Here is a 16289-nt window from a genome sequence, read left to right as displayed (position 1 = left end):
ATTTAATATTTATGTTGCACTTGGAGATACATATTTCATTCATTAACTTCATGATAAACTCTGGTGGGAAGCGATGCTCATCAGTAGAGATGAAATAAGATGTCTACAAAGTTTATATCAACTTATAGATTCCAGCCTCGAGTCTGTTCCAGTGCCCACCTCCAATGAACTTTACCCCTTCACCCACAAATTTGGTGGCCATATTATGACATTCATCACATTCTCAGGTTTGCAGTTCATGAAAATGTGTGCACAATAAAAGAATGACTAATCTCAATACTTTTAATACAGATTTAAATGTATAGTTTTGCAGATGACGTTGCCTATGCAGTACGATATTGGTCAATCAAGATGTATGTCAGAGTTCCATGAGCAACAAGTTGGTCTCCACCTGCCCATTTTTAAATTTTTTTTTTAATGTTTATTTATTTTTGAGACAGAGAGAGACAGAGCATGAACGGGGGAGGGGCAGAAAGAGAGGGAGACACAGAATCAGAAGCAGGCTCCAGGCTCTGAGCACAGGCTCTGAGCCTCAGCACAGAGCCCGACGCGGGGCTCGAACCCACAGACCGTGAGATCATGACCTGAGCCGAACTCGGACGCTCAACCGACTGAGCCACCCAGGCGCCCCCACCTGCCCATTTTTAAAAACACAAGTGTAACATCTAGATTGTTCTTAAGGAACTTCAATACCAAAATCCAATAATCATATCTACCTGCATCCTTTCTCAAGTTGTAGCTTTCTTCAGGTTGAGAAGCTTTGTGATTACAATGATGCCTTTTAGCTCAAGTGCAGTTTTGGGGACAATCAATGAAATTCTGCTCTGGAGCATACACTGTGACATAATGGGATTCAGTTTCTGGCTTAGTTTAGCTTTGAGTCAGGGGCTGAAGTTTTTGCAGCTTTAGTATGATGTTCACTAGTTTGCAGAACTTTGAGATCTATGCTAGAAAATAATTACACAAAAAAATAGGAAATGTACCCTATCTTTATCAAAAGAAATAAAAAAGAAAAGAAAGAAAAGAAAAAGAAATAAATGAGAATTTAACAAGGCTGGTAGGGTGACATGTATAAATATGTTATAAAAATAGTCTGTAATTAGAGAATCCTAAGTTTTGGTTCTGGATTCAAGAGAAAAACTCTATATTAGTCTACATAAATATTGAGACAATTCAGAGAAAGGAGAGTCAGCATAAACCAAAGCGAAGAACAAGAGCTTTGGAATAAGACAACCCTAGGCTCACATCTTAACTGGGATTTTGATTTCTCCTAGAAACCTTAGTTTTTCTCTTTTTACAAAAAACTGTATTTCTTCTTACCCAGATTGGTGTCTGGCATTTTTCCTATTCTCCTATTCAGGCCAGGACAGTTCTGTTAAGGCTCTAGGTTTTCTGTAGGAGACTCAGTTCCAGCTTCTGCCTCCACACACTATGAGAGTCAGATTAAAATATTAAATTTTATATTAGTAATACCAAAACTCTAGTGCCCAAGACCTAGAGTAGGTCTCAGGTCTCCTGGAAGCAGCTAAAATATAAATGTACTTAACATTTTTGGCTTAGATTTTTTTATTTGGCTTCTTTCTTTTGAGTAAACCTATGTAATTAAATTGTTTGTAATTTAAATCTTCTACTCATGGTTTTCTTTATGTGTTTGTGGAAGAAAGCTGAGTATCTGGTTAACTTAATTTTCCATACTGCCAGCATCTTCTGTAAGAGACATTTTGAGGCCTCTGTATTCCTGGTTGTACTTCTCTGCCTTTAAAATATTACTGCTGTCTGTTTTGTGGTAAACCTAAAATAGGCAGTTTTGTGATGAATGGATGTAAAAAACTAGAATCTGTCTGGTTTTAAGTGAATGAACCCATTGCTAGGAAAATACATTGAGGTAGTATCTGGACTCAAATATTATTAACAAATTGCTAAATAATGCACTATATAATGAGCTATATTTTATTGAACAATGAGCCTAAACAACTTACTTCAGAATATTAACAAGGAAATGTATGTTTCTTAAACTAAATATTGTCTGGTATGACGATAATTTATACGATGAACATTGAAGATGAAGGATGTTTAAAAATTTTTTCATAACTAAAATCAACTTTTAGAAAACAATATTTTATGATGGGAATATGAGAACATGGATCAGAAAATGCAAAATCAAAAATATGTATTTCTAATGATTTTGAAATTAATTTTGTTACTGTATCATATAGTCTATTAAAATTAAAACAAAAAATATTCTCTTCTGGAAAATTCAACACTATAAAAATGTCAAATTAGCCCTTCTCTAAATGGGGTATTAATTTCAAAGAAATTTTTTCTAATTGTATCTCCTTGATTTTTGTCTGCATCGATTCACTTTTATCTGTGTTTAATCCCTGCCAACAACATCTAGTTGAAAATGAAAAGACAATCTCTTCTGTTTCACAAACAATAGTGAGCTTGATTTATTAACAAATTGACTAATCATTCTCTTCTGGGATTTATATGGTTTCAGGTCTCATATTTAGGTCTTTAATTCATTTTTACCAACATACTGGTTGGTAGTCACAGAACTGGCTACTTCTGCTGGATCAATATGTTGTATTAATTACTTATGAGACTCAGCTCTGATGTTGTTAGTAGCAACACAACTTAGTGAAATCTGTACATCCTATTTTTTTACTTTTACTCAAACTTCACAAATTATAGAAGCTGTTCTTTTCATAACAACTGGGATCAAAATGATCTGAATGTCTAAATAGTATCAATTACAGCTTTAGGGAAGTGGTTTTGTACACTGTCTACAAACTTGTGACACTGTTTAATGTCTAAGTATGAAATTATCCTTTGAATTGAGAACCTGTAGAAGATTGCTGAAACTCAAAAATCTATACTACCTCCCTGGTCCAGGTTATTTATATAGATTGATCAAGTAATTGAAAATATTTTCAGAGGTGCGCTTGGGTGGCTCAGTCAGTTAAGCATCTGACTTCAGCTCAGGTCATGATCTCACGTTAGTGAGTTCAAGCCCCACATTGGGTTTTTTTGTGTACAGAGCCCTCTTGGGATCCTCTGTCTCTCTCTCTGTCTCTCTGTCTCTGTCTCTCTCTCTCTCTCTCTTTCTCTGATCCTCCTTCACTCATGCTCTCTCTCCCTCTCTCAAAAATAAACATTAAAAAAATAAAACAAAAAGAAATTATTTTCAGATAACCACATTTGGCATCATAAAGACTTGACTTCAGAGTAATACACATAATTAAAAAAAAATACACAATTTGTGACTTTGTGCAAAATTATTAGCAGTGGAAGTTTTTAAGTTTAACTTGCAAGATATATATTCTCCCATCAAAACCTCAACATAATAAAGGTCATATATAAAACACCGACAGCTAACATCATACTCATTGGTGAAAAATGAGAGCTTTCCCTCTAAGGTCAGAAATAAGACAAGGATGCCCACTCATCACTTTCAACATAATTCAACATAATACTAGAAGTCCTAACCACAGCAATCTGACAAGAAAAAGAAATGAGGCATCCATATTGGTAAAGAAGGAGTTAAACACTATTTGCAGATGACATGATACTATACAGAAAATCCTGAAGACTCCACTAAAAACTAGAAGTAATACGTGAATTTAGAACAGTGGTAGGAAACAAAATTAATACCCAGGAATTGGTAGCATTTTTATACACTAATAATTAAGTAGCAGAAAAAAAATTTTAAAACACCACCATTTACAAATGCACCAAAAAGAATAAAATGCCTAGAAATAAACTTAATCAAAGAGTTGAAAGACTTGTACTTTGAAAACTATTAAGCACTGATGAAAGAAACTGAAGATCACACAAATGGAAAGATATTCTATGCTTCTGGATTAGAAGAATTATATTGTAAAAAGGTTTGTATTGCCCAAAGTAATCTACAAAGTCAATGCAAGCCCTGTCAAAATATGGACAGTATTTTTCGTAAAACTAGAACAAGTAATACTAAAATTTATGTGGAATCATGTAAGACTCCAAATAACCAAAGCAATTTTGACAAAGAACTAAACTGGAGGTATCACAATAACAAATTTCAAGATACACTACAAACCTGTAGCAATCAAAACAGTATAGTACTGGCACAAAAATAGACATATATATCAAGAGAATAGAATAGAGGCCCCAAAATAAACTCACATTTATATAGTCAATTAATCTATGATGAAGAAGACAAAAATATACAATGGAGAAAGGACAGTCTTTTCAAAAAATGGTGCCAGGAAAACTGAACCACTTTCTAACAACATACACAGGATAAACTAAAAATGAATTAAAGACCTAAATATGAGACCTGAAACCATATAAATCCCAGAAGAGAATACAGGCATTTTTCTGACGTCAGAATAGCAACATTTTTCTGACGTCAGAATAGCAACATTTTTCTAAATATGTCTCCTGAGGCAAGGTAACCAAAAGCAAAATCAAACTACTGCGACTACATCAAAACAAAAAGCTTTGCACAGAAAAGGAAACCATCAGCAAAATAAAAAGACCAATGTACTGAATGGGAGATGATATTCGCAAATGATATATCTGATAAAGGATTAATATCCAAAATATATAAAGAGCTTAGACAATACCAAAAAAAGATAATCCAATTTAAAAATGGGCAGAGGACATGAATAGACATTTTTTCCAAGGAAGACATACAGAGTGGCCAATAGTCACATGAAAAGATTTTCAACATCACTCATTATCAGAAAATGCAAATCAGGGGCGCCTGGGTGGCGCAGTCGGTTAAGCGTCCGACTTCAGCCAGGTCACGATCTCGCGGTCCGGGAGTTCCAGCCCCGCGTCGGGCTCTGGGCTGATGGCTCAGAGCCTGGAGCCTGTTTCCGATTCTGTGTCTCCCTCTCTCTCTGCCCCTCCCCCGTTCATGCTCTGTCTCTCTCTGTCCCCAAAATAAATAAACGTTGAAAAAAAAAATTAAAAAAAGAAAATGCAAATCAAAACCGCAATGAGATGTCGCCTCACACCTGTTAGAATGGCTAAAATCAAAGTGACAAGAATAGCCAGTATATGAAGAAAAAGAAACCCTCATGTTCTGTTGATGGGAATGCAAATAGGTACGGCTACTGTGGAAAACAGTATGGAGGTTCTTCAAAAAAATAAAAATAGAAATACCATATGATCCAATAATTATACTTTTGGGTATTTACCTAAAGAAAATAGAAATGCTAATTTGAAAAGGTGTATGCATCTTTGTTTATTGCAGCATTATTTACAATAGCCAAGATATAGAATCATCCTAAATGTCCATCAATAGATGAATGGATAAAGGAAAATGTGGTACATATATAAAATGGAATGTTGCACAGCCATAGAAAGAATGGGATTGTGCCATTTGAGACAACATGGATGGACCTAGAGGGTATTATGTTAAGTGGAATAAGTCAGGCTGAGAAAGAAAACCACTCATAAGTGGAATCTAAAAAAGATAAACCAAATGAATAACCAAACACGAAGCAGAATCAGACCTATAAATACAAAGACCAAAGGATGGTTGCCAGAGGGAGGAGGAGTCAGGGGTTGGGCAAAATGGATGAAGAAGAGGTGAGAGATTCAGGCTTCTAGTTATGGAATGAGTGTCATGAAAATAAAAGGCACAGCATAAGGAATACAGTGATATTATAATAGCAATGTAACAGAACAGAGGATTGCTATACTTGTGATGGATATAGCATAATGTATAGGCTTTTCAAATCACTAAGTTGTACACCTACAGCTAATCTAACATTGGGTGTCTGATATACTCAAATTGAAAAAATAAATAACAGAAAAATAAATAAATTTTGATACATATTGTGGAAGAAAGGAAGGTAGGGCAGGCTTCTTGCCAAAAGCTAACTAAATAATCTCTGTCTTTTGGTAAAGTGTGTTGGCAAGCGGTGGTGTGTTGGTTATGGTTAGGTTCTCCTAGCAATGTCATTTGGTTGTGCTAATGTAACCACATTTCCTTGGTGACCAATGGTGTGTGTTTGTGAGGCAGAGTTGTGGTCCTAGTTAGTAGCCGTAGAAGTGTGTTTGCTTCTTGAGATAAGAGCAGGTTCTCACTGTAGTTTTAACCTGGTATGTGACCCACATAAACACCACACTCACAAATGAATTAATGAACACATGAATCCCCATACGCTATTAATTATGGAAGACAGAGGCAACCTGTTCTGTTTTCAGTATTTGCATGTGCCCTATGCATGTGGAAGAAATGGAATGGAAACATAACACAGAAAATTGTCATCTCAGCTTCATCATCAATCGTTACCTCATTCCATTTGATTTGAATTTGTGCTTGTATGAAATGGAAATCCCATTTAGAATATGAAATGAGATCATTTAAATGTTAAGATTTTAGCTGTCTTATTTCTGTTTTTACTTGGGGAGCAAATGAGGTCATGGGTGGGATTGATGTGTTGTAGGTATGTCATAGACTAGATCTCCCAAGCAAGAGGTCAGACCAAACACAAATCAAATTTAAGAACCAAGAATTTCAGCCCTGCAGCTGTGTTTCAAAGCAAAGGATAACTCAAAGGTGACAAATTCAAGAGGGAAACAGTGGGAGAAGGAGCTAATGTTAGAGAATAGACCCAGAATAAATTATGGATAATCCAAAACCTGGCAAGGAATTGAGCTTAAATTTTAATTTAGAGCCTAGAGGTGTTGGTGGAGAAGGTGGCCTGTGGAAGAACGGAGACATATATTGGGGCCAAAATTATCAGTGGGGAGAAGGCATTGACTTTAAGATGCTAAGTTTTCAATAAATCAATAGATACTGGACCTCAAACCAAAAAGTCCAGGGCTCTCCCTTTTTAAAATTAGGACCATAGACAATTTTCATAAGCTATTTGTACCTCAATGTCTGTAATTCCAAAACCAAAATAAAAAGCTGACTTCTTTAACATTGTGAGGATAAACTGGGATAATACAATTAGTTCATAATGGCACTCAACAAATTGTTGTTAGTTATTTATTTGGCATATTTTTATTTCTCAACCTGACTGGGATTTTACATACAACAATCAAGGTAGTAAGCACATATATTATTTTCATCAATTATTGAAGCAAAATTTTTCTGTAACATAATGAGAATAGAATTTGACCCCAATAATATTGACTCATCCATCATGGTATCCTTCAGGGCAATGGTTCCTAACCTTGATTATTATTCAAACTTGAATTATTATGTGAGCTTTTAAAAAGTATCCACGTCCAGGTGCTAATCCAGAATAATGAATTTAGATCTAGATGAGGCCCAGGGATCAGCATTTTTAGTTTATTTTGAGGGAAAGAGAGCGAGAGCTGGGGAGGGGCAGAGAGAAAGGGATGGAGAGAGAATCCCAAGCAGGCTCTGCACTGTCATCACAGAGCCTGACATGGGACTCAAACCCATGAACCATGACATCATGGCCTGAGTTGAAATCAAGAGTTGGATGCTTAACTGACTGAGCCACCCAGGTACCCCAGGAATCAGCATTTTTAAAAAGCTCTCCTGGTGTTTTTTTTTTTTTAATTTTTTTAATGTTTATTTATTTTTGAGACAGAGAGAGACAGAGCGCGAATAGGGGAGGGACAGAGAGAGAGGGAGACACAGAATCCAAAACAGGCTCCAGACTCTGAGCTGTCAGCACAGAGCCCGATGCGGGGCTCGAACTCACGGACCGTGAGATCATGACCTGAGCTGAAGTCGGACGCTTAACCAACTGAGCCACCCAGGCACCCCTCTCCTGGTGTTTTCAATAACAACAATAAAGGTTGTTTCAATGTCAACAATAAAGGTTGACAACTACTTGTGTTAGCTAGGCTGATCTACCATAGTTTTCTCTACAAGGCCTTATTCTAAGAAATCATCTGCTGAAGTAGAAGAATCAGGAAAAGCAAACTCTAATCCCTTTAAATTCACTTTGGAAAATGTTATGCCAATCTGATGTTGCCAAACCTCATAAGGCATCCAAGATTGGCAAATTCCTCTGATATTAAATTCAAACTGCATTTCTTTCTATTTCTTGGAAAAGAAGCTTAGAAAGTACTCATGTAGAATACAGTCTACCACAAACTCTGACAAAATTTCAGCCAAGCTATGCAAAGAAAAATTCTTAATCTACACACATTTTCTAGAGACATATGATATTTTTAGAGTACTTTTTTGGCAAACACAAATACAGCATCAATATACAGCCACCTTCTACTTTCCATCCCATATACAGACAGCATTCAGATAGAGCCAGTCTCTCTTTACCTTCCAGTGAAAGGAAGAATTCTGTGGGAAGGACACAGCTGCCTGTAAATTATAAGCATAGCATGCATATGCCATTGCTTAATCACCAGAAGACTTTCTCTGGTCTTCAGAAACCTGCTGAGGCTAAACAATGGGCTGAGCACTAACAATTCTCCAGGGAATTTGGAGTAAGCTGACTCTTCTGAATAAATCACTGAAAGTAAGTTGTATGCAGCTCTTAAAAAAAACCCCAACAAGCTAAAAAAGCTAACTGAGATGGGCACCCAGGGCAGACTATGTTTGGGGTGAGAGATCAAGGCATGAAAAATTTTTTTCTGCCTAAATCTAATCCTATAGGTCAATGTTACTCAAAATTTGTCTGTAGACAATTGTCCAAAAATTGTTGCCAGTCGAAGCACAGAGAGTGAAGGCAAGCGTTTAGAAATTCCCCATCAATTTGACAAAGGAATTTTATACCTATTAAATCTAATAACAAAAAATGGGCTTGTATTTTATAGGTCTTTTCTTCATTTTCGTTTAATTTCTTTTTATGGAATGTCAGTGATTGGCAAATTGAAAATAAAAAAATAAAGTGGATTCTTTACCACATATAGTTCTAGAAACACTGCTCTAATTTAGTTCAGCAGAAACTTTTGTAAAAGCCAGTGCTTAAATCAGTGTTATAATGAAAGGAAAGACAAATAAATTTTATGTAGTTATGACTCCATGCTGCTCTTGAACTTTAAAGTCAAAAAAGTAATTTATCCTGCTTATTGTCTTTATAAAATTTAACTGTTAATGCCTACACCATAGGATAAATATAAAGATTAAATTAGATAACATAAAGTGAATCAGTCCTTAGCAGGACATGCATGGCCTTTCTGACCTGGCCCCTGACTATCTTCACATCTCCCCTGTCCTTACTCCATATGCATATAAAACTCAAATATAGTCGCCTACAAACATATTTCAGTTTACTCTGTGTCTTCCTTAAAAATATTTTAAATGACAACATAAAAGTATTCCAAGTCACCAAACTTAAGAAGGAAATACAATTATATAATTCAAGTAACCATAAAGTAAAAATACACCAATTACTCAAAAGAAGAAAGATTTTACCTGACAGTTATACCAGAAAGCAATCCCTCTCTCTATAACCTATGGAGAAAATACTATAGTGTAATTATTAAACATTTTATAATGCGCCAAATGTAGGATTTAAATAAATGGTTACAAATTCTTTAACACTCCTGCCATAGAAAGATGAACTTTTTATTTCTGTTGGGGCTGTATCAACCAATAAAATACAGAGAAAGTGATATTTTGTGACAGTTGAGGCTCACTCAGTAAAAACCACACAGCTTCTATCTGGTTCTTTGGAATGCTTATTTTGGGGATATTTCCTCTTAGGATATTTCCTTCATCTTTGAACCCAGCCTCTATGCTGGGAGAAACCTAAACAACATAGAGAATTCATGTATAGATAGTCTTGTTGAACACTGCTTTTAAGTCATCTCAGACTTGGTGCTATACATCAGAGTGAAGGATTCTCCAAATGATTCCAACTCCTAGCCATTTAAGTCATCCCAGCTTTCCCAGCTTTCTGATATCCCAGTTGAGCAGCCAGATATCATGAAGCTGAATCAAGCCCTCCCTGCTATTCTTCAACTTCCTGCCCTATATAATTCATAAGTGTAATAAAATGCTTGTCACTTTATGCCTTCAAGTTTTGGGTGCATTGTTTTCTTGCAACAGATAACTCGAGCAGTAAATGATATTTTCACATCTTTGTGGATCGAGATGATGGTGATCATTTTTCCCCTTATTAAACCTTTCAGGAGATTTTGTTGCCTAAATATGAAACAAAGCACAATCAACACTGATGAAAGCTCATAAATGGAGAGGTGCTACTTCTTGAGGAAAAGACTCATTTTAATGACTCTATGCCATTTCAGATACTATCTTTCTGCCTGGGCTACCCACAGTCCCATATCCACCTCTATTTTTAGGCCCTTTCAAGGTTCATCTTAAGATGTTTCTTTTTCTGAGTTACTCCTTGAAGACTCAACCCTACCCCAGCAGAATTAGTGGTTCTCTCCTAACTGTCTGCTGGAGCACTCTTTATTTATTTATTATTATTTTTTAACTGAGGTGTAATTAACATACAGTGCTATATTAGTTTCAGGTGTACAGTATAATAATTCAACAACTCTATTCATTACTCAGTGCTCATCGCCATATGTGTACTCGTAATCCCCTTTATTTCACCCATCTCCTTACCCACTTACCTTCTGGTAACCACCAGTTTGTTTTCTGTATTTATGAGGGTTTTTTTTTGTTTATTTATTTGTCTTTTTTATCTGTTCATTTGTTTTGTTTCCTAAATTCCACATGAGTGAAATCATATGGTATTTGTTTTTCTCTGTCATATTTCACTTAGAATTATACCCTCTAAGTCCATGTTGTTTCAAATGGTAAGATCTCATGATTTTATGGTTGAGTAATATTCTTGTGTGTGTGTGTGTGTGTGTGTGTGTATGCTACATATTCTTTACTCATTCAATTCATTAATTTATGGATCAATGCTGGATGTTTGGGTTGCTTCCACATCTTGGTTATTATAAATAATTCTGCAATAAACATAGTGCATATATATTTTCAGATTGCTGTTTTTTTTTCTTTGGGTAAATACCCAGTAGTGGAATCCCTGGATCATATGGTAATTATATTTTCAATTTGTCAAGGAACTTCCATATTGTTTTCCACATACAGTGCCTACCAATTTGCATTCCCACCAAAAGTGCACAAGAGCTCCTTTTTCCAAATATTGGAAACTTTTCCAAAAGATAGAAGAGGAAAGAAAACTTCAAAATTTATTCTATGAGACCAGCATTACCCTGATACCAAAACCAAATAAAGACATTACAAAAAAAAAAAGACAACTATAGGCCAATATCTTTGATGAATACAAAAATCCTCAATAAAATATTAGCAAACTAAATCCAACAATGTATTAAAAATATTCATCATGATCAAGTGGGATTTATATTTCAGGAATGCAAGGGTGATTCAATATTCACAAATCAATCAATGTCACATTAACAAGAGAAAGGATAAAAACATTGTGATCATCTCAATAGATGCTAAAAAAGCATTTAACAAGGTACAACATCTATTCATGATAAGGATTCTCAAAAAGTAGGTTTACAGGGAACATACCTCAATATATTAAAGTCCATACATGAAAAACCCACAGCTGACATCATACTCAATGGTGAAAAACTGAGAGCTTTCCCTTGAAGATCAGGAAAAAAGATAAGATGTCCACTCTTATCACTTCTATTCAACATAGAACTACAAGTCCTAGCCACAGCAATCAGACAAGAAAAAGAAATAAAAGTCAACCAAATTGGTAACAAAGGACTAAAATGTTTACTATTTGCAGATGGCATAATATAATATGTAGAAAACCCTAAAGATTCCACCTAAAAACTACTAAAACTAGCAAATGAATTCAGTAAAGTCACAGGATATAAAATTAACATACAGAAATATGTTGCATTTATTTCACTAATAATGAAGTAGCAGAAAGAAAAATTAGTACAACCATCCCATTTACAGTTTCACCAAAAAGAATAAAATACATAGGAATGAACTTAACCAACGAGGTTAAAAACGTGGACCCCAAAATCTATAAAATGCTGATGAAAGAAATAGAACATAACACTAACAAATGGAAAGATATTCCATGCTCATGGTCTTGGAGCACCAATATTATTAAAACGTCCAAACTACCAAAGCAACCTCTAGATTTAATGCAATCACTATCCAAACACCAACATTTTTCACAGAATTAGAACATATAATACTAAAATTGTATGGAACCATAAACGACCCTGAATAGCCCTAAAGCAACCTTGAGAAAGAAGAACAAATCTGGAGGTATCATAATACTAGATTTCAATGTATACTCCAAAGCTGTAGTAATCCAAACAGAATACTACTGGCACAAGTATAGAGACATAGATCAATGGAACAGAACAGAAAGCCCAGAAACAGCACATGTATATATGTTCAATTAATCTATTACAAAAGAAGCAAGAATATACAAGGGGAGAAAACAATCTCTTCAACAAATGGTGCTGGGAAAACTGGACAGCTACATGCAAAAAAATGAAACTGGACCACTTTCTCACACTATACACAAAAATAAACACAAAATAGATTAAAGACCTAAATGTAGGACATGAAGTCATAAAACCCCTAGAAGAAAACATAGGTAGTCATTTCTTTAACATGAGCCATAGTAACATTTTTATGATATGTCCCCTCAGGCAAGGGAAACAAAAGCAAAATTAAACTATTGGGACTATACCAAAATAAAAAGCTTTTACACCATGAAAGAAATTATCAACAAAACAACAAGGCAAACTACTGAATGCAAGAAGGTATTTATAAATGATATATCCAGGGGTCACCTGGGTGGGCTCAGTCAGTTAAGCATCTAGTTAAGCATCCATTTAGCTCAGTTCATGATCTCATGGCTTATGAGTTCAACCCCTATGTCAGGCTCTGCTCTGGCAGCGCAGAACCTGTTTGGGATTCTCTCTTTACTTCTCTCTCTGCCCCTCCCCTGCCCCCCCCCAAGATAAATAAATAAACTTTAAAAAAATAATAAATGATCTATACAATAAGGGATTAGTCTCCAAAATGTATAAAGAACTTATACAACTCAACACACACACACACACACAAAAACAAAAACCAACAACAACTCACTGAAGAATGGGCACAGGACATGAATAGACATTTTCCCAAAGAAGACCTAAAAATGGCCAACAGATACATGAAAAGGTGCTCAACATCACTCATCATCAGGAATTGCACATCAAAACTTAAATGAGATATCACCTCACACGTGCCAGAATGGCTAAAATAAAAAAAGACAAAACATAACAGGTTTTGACAAGAATGTGCATAGCACTCCACACTATAGCACTTAATATTATAATAGAGTTTATACATCTGCCCTCCTCTTCCCCAACTAGTCTGAGGACTCCTTGAGAATGGGGATAACCCTTTTCCTTTTGACGTACATATCTTATCAGGGTACCTGTTATATAAGGTACTTAAAAATGCATGTTGAATTAATTGATTGTGAGATATGTTAGGTGAACACCCTTCCCTGTGTTCTGATTCCTGGGTTATAAATGAGTCAGCAATATTCTACACTGCCATACAAAGTATTAAGAACCTTAATAAAAGACCAGTAAACACAGATTTACCATAAACAATATTTCTATTCAGTTAGCCACTCTTTGCCATAATGACTCTTCAAAAGTTGTCCCACTTTTAAAACAACTTGTTCTTTTTTTGATATAGCGGTATTTATTTCCTAAAGCACAGAAAGCAACTAAGCATAAGAAATGATATTTTGACATTGCAGTCTTTGAGGAGAACATGTTATTTTAGGTGACTCAACAGTTATTAATCATCAAACATCAGTCAGAATAAATTTGAACTGTATACCTTCTTTGGATAAACTAAAAATATTTTATTTTGCTTAGGTATGCCTAGTCAGAAGAATGAAGAGGTGAATTTTTTATGACTTCTCATTCTCCATGTACCAAATAGACTCTTTCATCATTCCAAGTGCTCTCATCTTTAGCTATTACCTTGACTAAAGACCTGTTTCTATGCTATAACTTTAAGTATACTTTGAGTGCAAAATAACCATGACCCTTCAAATTGTTAAAGCATTGATAAAGAAAATTGTTCCGAAAGAAGAATGTACTCCACAATGGACATCTGCCACAACACTTGTCTACCAACCAGCATCCGCCATCAAGTCTTTTCCTCCTTTGCTGAATACAATAAACCCTCATGTCATTACATTTTATACACAATTTGATTTATTTTCAATTTTATGTTAATTGCTTACACAATGTTATGACAATTGAATATACTTATGTTCAATTAAAATAGTTTCCTATCTGTAAACATTTTTTATACCTTGGGTTGCAGTGAAATTCTTCATAATTTTTCTATTGAAATTAATGAAAACACTTTCTTGTATAATACAGCAGGGTTTTGCTTAGCAGCAGGGTTTTTAAGAACAAATTAAGGTTGTTAAACAAGGGACAGATCTATTGTGGGAGCTTGGCTAACAAACTCCAAGATTACCCTTACTAATGAAAATGTTAAGGTGAAAGGGTAGAAGCAGGCAGACCCATTAGAAGATTTATTTAAATGTCCAGAGAAGAAATGATGGCAGCTTGAATGAAGGAGGTAGCAGCAGAAGTGGTGAGTAGTGGTCAGATTATATATATATATTTATTTAAATTTTTTAAATTATTTTTTAATTTATTTTTTAATTTGCATCCAAGTTATTTAGCATATAGTGCAAAAATGATTTCAGGAGTAGATTCCAGTGATTCATCCCCTACTTATAACACCCAGTGCTCATCCCAACAAGTGTCTTCCTTAATGCCCCTTACCCATTTAGCCCATCCCCCCCACCTACAACCCTTCCAGCAACCCTGTTTGTCCTCTGTATTTAAGAGTCTCTTATGTTTTGTCCCTCTCCTTGTTTTTATATTATTTTTGCTTCCATTCCCTTATGTTCATCTGTTTTGTAGATTCTAGATATATTTTAAAGATAGCACCATCAAGCTTTGCTGCTGGACTAGATACAGGGTGTGTGAAAAAAAAGAAGAGTCAAAAATAACTTCAAATTCAGAGATATCTAAAGCTTACCTCATGCCACATAAAAGGTAGAATTGAGTTATAACTAGGATCAAGGACTTTTTTGATGTCCATTCTAGAGTTCTGTTCATTCCCTCCTGCTACTTCAAAGGAGATCATCTTGTATTTGAGGTCTCAATAGCCACTTTGTAGAAAAAGAGCTGGAAGTCTTTTTAGCTACTGTGAATAGAAGATCTTTATCAGGATTTTTTGCCTAGAGAACTTAAAATATCTATTCTGGAACACTGAGGACCTGCAGCTGCTTTGAGGATTTTCTCCAAAGCATTCTAAATCCTTAACCAGTTATTACTGGGTTGGAGGAAGAAAGAACATTGTTTTGATGTTCTTGCAGATTTTCTAGTTGACTCAAAATAACTTCATATGGAAAGAGCATTCAACTGGGAAGCAAACCATTTTTTAGTTCTCAGCAATACCACTGATTCGCTGTCATGAACTCTCTGAGATCCAGATTCCTCATCTCTAAAGTAAGGAGATTGGATGGGTAGGATTCTCCAACTAGGTTGATATTAATCTTATAGAGCACTCATAGCCCTCCCTGAGAGCTACCTTCTTCACAGAAGAAGAATGTATCTTCTTCACAGATACTTACAGAAGTATCTCAGACACCTTGTCTTCCTGGCAATCTGAAGGTTCTGAAGATATCAAAGTTAATTTCTGTGCTCATAAAACTGGAGAAACCTTTATAAATCATTGATTTCTAGGTTCTTCTAGTTCTGAAACTCTGATCTGATATAGCTAAATAACTTCTTTTATGTCTTAAAACAGTTTTTGAAGCGGCTGAGGTATTGATAATACTTTTTATAAAAGAACTTTGAAATATTATGTGTCAGACAGTAGAATAGTACTTTAGGTGTGCAACTATAGCCTCACAATAAGTAGGTGTTCCTATCTGCTGTTTTATAGATAAAGCCACTAGGACTCAGAGGAAGAGAAGTACCTTGTCCAAGGCCACACAATGGTGGAGTTGGAATTCAAACCCAACTCTGCCTGGCTCCAAAACCTCTTCTATTACACCAACTGTTAACAGTAATAATAGCAATTATAATTATCATTGTAAATATTACCAAAAAAGAGAAGGAGAAGAATTTATACTTATATACTTTTATTACTTACAAAATACCTTCATACTATGGGAAGGTGATAGGACATGTGGACCTTGAGTTAACTCCTAGGAGACAAGCATTTATATCTGTCCTGTTCATTCCTTCAACACTCTGTCAACTGTTTTTAAATCCATACTCACTCTTGGGCATGGCAGTTGGGCAGTGGTCCCTTCTGAAAA

Source organism: Lynx rufus, unplaced genomic scaffold (assembly GCF_022079265.1).
Source record: "Lynx rufus isolate CCGP_SWC_20201006 ecotype Redwood Valley unplaced genomic scaffold, mLynRuf1.p SCAF_7, whole genome shotgun sequence".
Lineage (NCBI taxonomy): Eukaryota > Metazoa > Chordata > Mammalia > Carnivora > Felidae > Lynx > Lynx rufus.
The sequence above is the reverse complement of the archived record's forward strand: the minus strand, read 5'-3'. Positions refer to the sequence as shown.